Source organism: Callithrix jacchus, chromosome 6 (assembly GCF_049354715.1).
Source record: "Callithrix jacchus isolate 240 chromosome 6, calJac240_pri, whole genome shotgun sequence".
NCBI classification, from domain to species: domain Eukaryota; kingdom Metazoa; phylum Chordata; class Mammalia; order Primates; family Cebidae; genus Callithrix; species Callithrix jacchus.
The window spans coordinates 108118551-108126548 of NC_133507.1; the positions used below are offsets into that span (position 1 = coordinate 108118551).

Sequence of the window (7998 nt, forward strand, 5' to 3'; positions counted from 1 at the left end):
GAAGGAATAATATCCAGAAAATATGATGAACTCAATTAAATAGCAAACAAATCCAATTGAAAAATGGGCAAATAATCTGAATTTTTTTTAAAAGGGATAAAAATGGCCAATAGATATATTTTTAAAATACCCAACATTGAAAATTGGCTAGCCATGTGCAGAAAGCTGAAACTGAACCCTTTCCTTGCACCTTATACAAAAATTAACTCCAGATGGATGAAAGATTTAAACATAAGACCTAACACCATAAAAGCCCTAGAAGAAAACATAGGCAATACTATTCAGGACATAGGCATAGGCTAGGACTTTATAAATAAAACACCAAAAGCAATGGCAACAAAAGCCAAAGTGGACAAACGGGATCTAGTTATACTTAAGAACTTCTGCACAGCAAAAGAAACAATCATTTGAGTGAATCAGCAACCAACAGAATGGGGAAAAAATTTTTGCAATCTACCCATCTGACAAAGGGCTAATACCAACAATCTACAAAGAACTGAAACAAATATACAAGAAAAAAGCAAACAACCCCATCGAAAGGTTGGTGAAGGATATAAACAGACATTTTTAAAAGAAGACATTTATGTGGCCAACAAACATATGAAAAAATGCTCATCATCGTTGGTCATTAGAGAATGCAAATCAAAACTACATTGAGATACCATCTCACACCAGTCAGAATGATGGTCTTTAAAAAAAATCAGGAGACAACAGATGCTGGAGAGGATGTGGAGAAATAGAAACCCTTTTATACTGTTGGTGGGAGTGTAAATTAGTGCAACCACTGTGGAAGACAGTGCAGCAATTCCTCAAGGACATAGAAATAGAAATACCTTTGTAGGGACATGGATGAATCTGGAGAACATCATCCTCAGCAAACTGACACAAGAACAGAAAACGAAACACCGCATATTCTCACTCATAGGTGGGTGATGAAAAATGAGAAGGCATGGACACAGAGAGAAGAGTACTAAACACTGGGGTCTATTGGGGGGAAATGGGGAGGGCCAGTGGGAGGGGGAGATGGGGAGGGATAGCCTGGGGAGAAATGCCAAATGTGGGTGAAGGGGAGAAAGGAAGCAAAACACACTGCCATGTGTGTACCTATGCAACTGTCTTGCATGTTCTGCACATGTACCCCCAAACCTAAAATGCAATAAAAAATAAAAATAAAAAAAAAAAGAAATAGAAATACCATTTGACTCAGCAATCCAATTACTGGGTATATACCCAAAGGATTATAAATTGTTCTATTATAAAGACACATGCATACATATGTTTATTCTGGCACTGTTTACAATAGCAAAGACTTGGAACCAACCCCAATGCCCATCAAGGATAGACTGGATAAAGAAAATGTGGCACATAGTATTCTGCACCATGGAATCCAATGCAGCCATAAAAAAGGATGAGTTCATGTCCTTTGCAGGGACATGGATGAATCTGGAAACCATCATTCTTAGCAAGCTGACACAAGAACAGAAAACCAAACACCATATGTTCTCACTCATAAGTGGCTGTTGAACAATGAAAACACACAGACAAAGGGAGGTGATCATCACACACTGAGATCTGTTGGTGGGTGGGGGATTAGGGGAGGGATAGCAGGGGTTGGGGAGATTGGGGCGGGATAACACTAGGAGAAATACCTAACGTAGGTGATAGGGGGATGGAGGCAGCAAACCACCATAGCATGTGTATACCTATGTAACAGTCCTACAAGATCTGCACACGTACCCCAACAGATAAAGTGTAATTTAAAAAAATGCCCAACATCACTAATCATCAAAAAATTTCAGAGCAGAACCACATTGAGATATCACTTCACCCTAGTTAAAATAGTTATTATTAAATAGACAAAAAGTATCAAATACTGGTGAGGAAAAGGAGAAAAGGTAGCTCTATGCACCATTGGTGGCAATGTAAATTAGTAGAGCCATTATGAAAAACAATAGAAAGGATCCTCAAAAGATGAAAAATCAAAATACCACATTATCCAGCAATCTCACTACTGGGTATATATCAAAAAGACAGGAAGTAAGTGTGCCAAAGAGATATGTGCACTCCTTGTCATGTGTGAGAATTAACTCTTGTGATTTGTATGAATTATTATTCATACTATAAATGAAGTTAATATGATTTAATGTCTCTCTCAGAGTTTTGAAAGATTCAGAAAGGAGAAATTTGTTTGCAAAGTATAAAACTTATAAAGAAAAACAGAATAATTGAAAGATGAGAAGTCCCAGTACCTAATGTTAGTGTCCTTCCTCATATTCTAGATGTCAATCTGTACATTTATCTCTCTAGGGCTGAAAAAACAGGAATATCTTTAAAATAAGATTCCTATAATCCATGGAAACTTAAAAATTTCTTAGTTTTAACTTTGTTAGGTTATCTGATGCAATACAAATTCTTTTTATTATGTTGTCAGTTTGTAGATAGAATGTGTGTGCATTTCATCAATTAGCTAGAATTTTTCAGAACTTAAAACTTGATCAATGCATTAAAATAAATATATAAATTTAAAAGGAAATTAAACAATTTTAAAATTTGCAAAGCTGATTTTTGTGTATGTTTATATCCAGTCTTTTATATGTTAGTATCTTTAATTATATAGAAAATGATTGGGAAAATATTATATATATATATACATTTTATTGCATTTTAGGTTTGGGGGTACCTGTGAAGAACATGCAGGATTGTTGCACAGGTACATACATGACTGTATAAATCTTATATAAACTTCTACATCATCACTTCAAAAACAGTACAATGAGACCGATAACAACACTGCAAGCCTAAAAAACCCATCTTAATGTTGACCAGGTTTATACCTGGGTTATGTGATTATGGACAATTTTTAAATTTTTTTTAATGTTTCTATGCTGTATTCTTATATCTCCACTTTAACAATTTTAAAGTCTTTACAATTAGCTTCTATTATTTGGGATTCAGAAAATATCTTTTTAAAAACGCAGCATATGTCATGTATTATTTTTCAACTTGCTATTTTCCAATGAAGATAGGCCGACGGTACATGAGTGAGAAATACGTGGGAGGAGATGCCATGTTTCTACCAATTTGATACTGAACCTCTGAGACTGGATGAGGTTGCTTACTTTTGCTGCCATGGAGACCCACTTAGTCACATGCATACAACATGTGAATGTTGGAAGAATGCTGTGAGAAGACTCTTCTACATTCTCTTCACAAAATGCAGGACAAACAATGTTTGAAAAAAAATGTTCGAAGGCAAAATTGAAATCTAGTGAATGTGCTACTAACTACAAGTACCTTCTGCCTTCAAGTGGCAGGTTATCAAAGGCGTCACAGGATCACATAATGCTTTGCAAAGAGACCAACAATAAGGAAAAATGCCGAGCAAGAACTGAAAAAGAAGTTTGAGAAACTACTTCAATTTTAGCTGTAATAGAAGCAATAATGTATACTTGTATTTCTATTACAATTTTTATTGTTATGTAATTAGTGTTGCTTCCAGTCAGCACTATTCAAAGGGAGAAGTGGATTTCTTTCCTATAGACAATGGGTTCTCTTTCTCTGTGTGTGCTGAAATATCTGTAATGTTACTTGATGGGATGTTCTGGTAGGATAAAGGTAATCAGACAGTAATTTGAACAACTTGTTGTTGGGTTTTAGGTTGTTCACGTACCTATGAATTTCCATGCATTCTTACATCTATTTTAAAAATCTACTAAAAGTAATTATTGTCATTTAATAGATGAGAAAAATGGACTTCAGCTAATTATTGGAAGAATTGAAATGCAAACATCAGTTGAAATACTAAAGACGTTTATGTTATATTTCACTAGGAGATTTGGTTGTCCATTTCCAAAATTTCATAGCCTAGATTACTTTTATTAAATGAAATTATTCATATATACAATATAAAACAGACAGAGGAAAAGTGTTTTAATAAACTAGGAAGTAGGGAACCGTGACTTCTTACTGCTCTTTGATTGTCCCCAAATGCATAGCACCATGCATCACTGGCAGCTGCCGCAGAGTGCAGTAAGAAAAATATGCCACTTAGTCACTTCGAAGAGCATTTCCAAACTTCTAATTTTGTAATTTTGCAATTACTCTTCAGATTTAATTTAGAAAATATTTTTCCTCCACCACAATATACTACCTAGATTAGTCTGTTTGGTCTTGTTGTAAAGAGATATGCAAGTATAGCTTTTTATAGCAATTCCCTTAACAAAAGTTTATTTTGCTCATGGTCTCTCATGTTGTACAAGCACTATAGCAGCAGCTTGCAGGAAGCTTGCAAGCACGGTGGAAGGTGGAGTGAAGTAGGCCTGAGAAAGCTAGAGCAAGGGAACAAGTGAGAGTGGAGGAAGGGCTAGGTTCTTTTTAACAACCACAGCACAAGATAACTAATAATGCAATATTCCACCCATAACCTTGAGGAAGGCATCAAGCCACTCAAAACGGATCTGCCCACCTCCTACCCAAATACCTTCCACCAGGCCCCATATCCAATAATAGGGATCAAATTTCAGCATGAAATTTGGGGTGAATAAATGTACAAACAATATCATTAGCATTTAATCTCTATTTCATCACAGCGGTTTTGTGATTATTACATGAGATGATCTTTTAAAACAATTCATAACGGTTGATATCGTTAACATATTTAAGTCAAGTAAAATGCAGATTAAAATTAAGTAAGATAAAGAGGCCATGTAAGAGTGAACTAAACTAAGAAAACACATTTTGAAAGATATTAGCTAATAAATACATGAATAAACAAATATTCTATGGAATTTCACAAGAGAATGAAAGCAATTCAGTCTTAGGTAATCCATGGTACTATGAATAAACAGATTGGAAGTGGCCCATGGGTATATTAGAGATGTCACAGGTAAAACTGGTGGGAAAAGAGCGACAGTAGGCTTTCTATTATAAATATCATATTAAAAAATGTTGATATTACTGTATGTTAATTGAAAATAAATTTAGTCTCCAAATATGAAAATTGTAGAAATCCTCTGAAGATATTACCAATACCTTATAGTCTCAGAAAATGTTCCCTTTAACCTCACCACACTGTGATCGATACAAATTTCACATCTAGGCTCTACCTTTTTTTAGGAAATCAGAGAATCCCTTTTAACCTCAACTCCCATATCTGTAAAATAAATAGTGTCCATCTTATAGGGTTACTACAGAGATAAAATAAAATACCATAAGGAAAAATCATGGCACACAGTTGATTGTCAGCAAAACAGACAAGACTATTGGCCCAAAGGGAACTTCCTGCTCCATTCTTATGGTGGAGCTCATATTCAAGGGCCAATAAAAGATAATTTTCTTTTTCCTCCCTAGCTTATTTTGGCAGAAACCTCACCATGTGAACAAAACAAGAACATGTGTGATGATTGAAATGTGACATTACCATTATCCTCTAATGTACTGTTAAAAAATGGGCTTTTTTAAACAGTAAAGAGAGAAAAGAGAAAAAGAAAAACAAAACAAAACAGGAGTTGTAAATCTAGTCTCTGACAAAATAGACTACAATAGTAACAAAGACTAAAAGAAACAAAAAAGGACATTACATAATGATAAAAGGATCAATGCAACAATAGGAGTCAATGATCATAAATATATATGCACCCAATATAGGGGCACCCAGATACATAAGACAAGTTTTCAATGACTTATAAAGAGACTTGGACTCTCACCCAATAATAGAGGGAGACTTTGACGCCACATTGTTAATATTCTACAGATCAACAAGATAGAAAATTAACAGGGACATTTCTGATGTGAACTCAGACCTGGAACAAGTAAATTCAGTGAATATTTATAGAATTCTTCACCCCAGGTCCACAGAACATACATTTTTTTTAGTATCACATTACACCTATTTTGAAAGTGACCAAATAAATGTAAGCAAATCACTCTTCAGCATTTCACAGATTTAAATGAAATATTGGTTGGCTGCTTGTTATTTTCTTTCCTTTTTCCTTCCTGCCTCCACTGTTAAGCACAATTATCAGCATAAAAGAGATTTTCAATACCTACTTTTAGATTGCACTCCAGCCTGGGCAATAGAGCAAGACTCCTGTTCTCTCTCCCCCTTTTCTCCTTCTCTTTCTTTCTTAAAATAAATAAATAAATAAATAAATAATAAAAATAAAAAAAAAATGGGCTTATCTGCAGTGATATTGTGTCATCTTGAGGCAATATTTGCCTGACCAAGATTAGTTTAGTGAGAAGAATCCATGTGCTGATGAGCTGTGAAGTCACATTTACTCTTTAGGATCCAGGGCTATGAGAAATTTCCCCTTTCCCTGCAATTGTTTTCCCTCCTCATATAAGGGGCCTTTCTTATATCAGTGGCTCAATCACCCTGACGGTTTCCGAAACAAGATGGCAGCTTTTCAACTTCTTGCTAAACTGTAAGAGTCCTAATTGATATTCTTAAATCAGTATGTGGTTTATTGATGTAAAACTCTTTGATAGAGATTGATGATCACTGCTACTTGAAGTGTATTATTGCTTTTATTGGTTAAAATCACTGCTATAGACCTGAGGTATTCAGGTGAGACCCACACCTCTCAAATTTCAATTAGAAAAGGGATAAGAAATTCATCAACAAAATTAGGTATCTAATTAGGTCTCTAAATTAGAATATTTTTCAAATTTAAGTGAAAACTAAGAAAAGCAGAATTTTTCTTTTTCATTCAGAAGCCTTATTTAAAAAGTAAATTGTCTTTTTCTATTTTAGGAAAAGAAAATAGAATAAAGGTTTTTGAGTATTTTCCCCCACATGAGGTTATTACCTTGCTACTTTTAGAAAATTTGGAAAATAGCTGTTTGTATATTTGCCCTCTGTTTTAGTCAATAATTTATCTTGAACATTTTTCCCAATAAACATTTTTCTACTATATTCCTTTGAATGGCTACCTGGTAGTTGTACAGAATACTTAGTTTAACCCATTAAGCATTTACATTGTTACAAAATTTTCACTGCAATGCATAGAAAATACCAGTGTAAAGAGCACATTATTACATCTTCATTAGCAAAGGTCATCTCTCCTCATAGTCCCGGATTTCTGGTCTAGGATGATAGCATCAATATTAGGTGATTCTCTATGTGGCATGATTTTGGGTCTGCTACTCCTTTTTCCACAATGGCAATTTTCCACAATGCATTCTTGAATATCACTCTATTAATATTTTATCGTTCTTATTAAAACTCAAATTCCTTGTGAAAGTAGTGCCAAGCTCTTACATACTTACACAAATAATAAGATCTGAGGGGTGATATGGTTGTGGGAAGAGGGCTTGATATAGACTTAATATCACAGTGGCTGGGAGGAGTATAGTAGCCAGAGGCATGTTTTCCCTGTTAGAGAATTTTGTTCAGTCAGTGGAGGGCAGCCTTATGAAGACCAGCCCAAGTAGAGTGAACAGTTCAGAGCCTATAGAATGTCTTTTCATTTTCCCGCATGAATGTCACATTCCACCTTGGTTCTGGAACTTTGGTTTGTGATCTCATACTCATTTTTTCATGGTGAGGCTGATGTTTTGCTTCTGAACAAACTTAGCAAGAGTTTACAGACAATAATTTTTTAAATTTATATGTTTTAATGATTGCCAAGTGGTATTAGAAAGAAGTCGGCTTCTTATTTTCAGAGAAAAATATAACACAGACATTTAACAAGATTTATCTTTGCATAAAATAATGAAATCTGGTTTTTTGGATTAGGAAATGCGATAACTCAGCCGAGCCCTGGCACAAGAGATGTTCCCCTGTTGAATCCCCTTCTGTTTTAGGCTGAAAAAGTAAAAGAATTGGAAAAGCGTTGACATATTTAATGCATGTAAAGCTGTAAAGATAATATATTTTTAATAAGCCTCTGTCTGCCCTGTCACTTTTTACAATGATTGTGCTATATTGCTTTCATTTCAAGGCAGGAATGAAGTAGAGAACTTATTGTGTTCAATTTATTATACATGCATTTTTTT

At 34.6% G+C, this 7998-nt stretch overlaps 1 long non-coding RNA gene across 1 annotated transcript in view; it reads right to left on the reverse strand.

Annotated features, from left to right (window-relative positions):
• The window catches only part of LOC118154795 (uncharacterized), a 37996-nt gene extending 30559 nt beyond the window's left edge, over nucleotides 1-7437 (reverse strand). The window contains exon 1 of the long non-coding RNA XR_004745059.3: nucleotides 7270-7437. This is a non-coding gene — a long non-coding RNA (uncharacterized LOC118154795). The remainder of the gene's footprint in view (nucleotides 1-7269) is intronic.
• Between the last annotated feature and the right edge of the window lie 561 nt (nucleotides 7438-7998).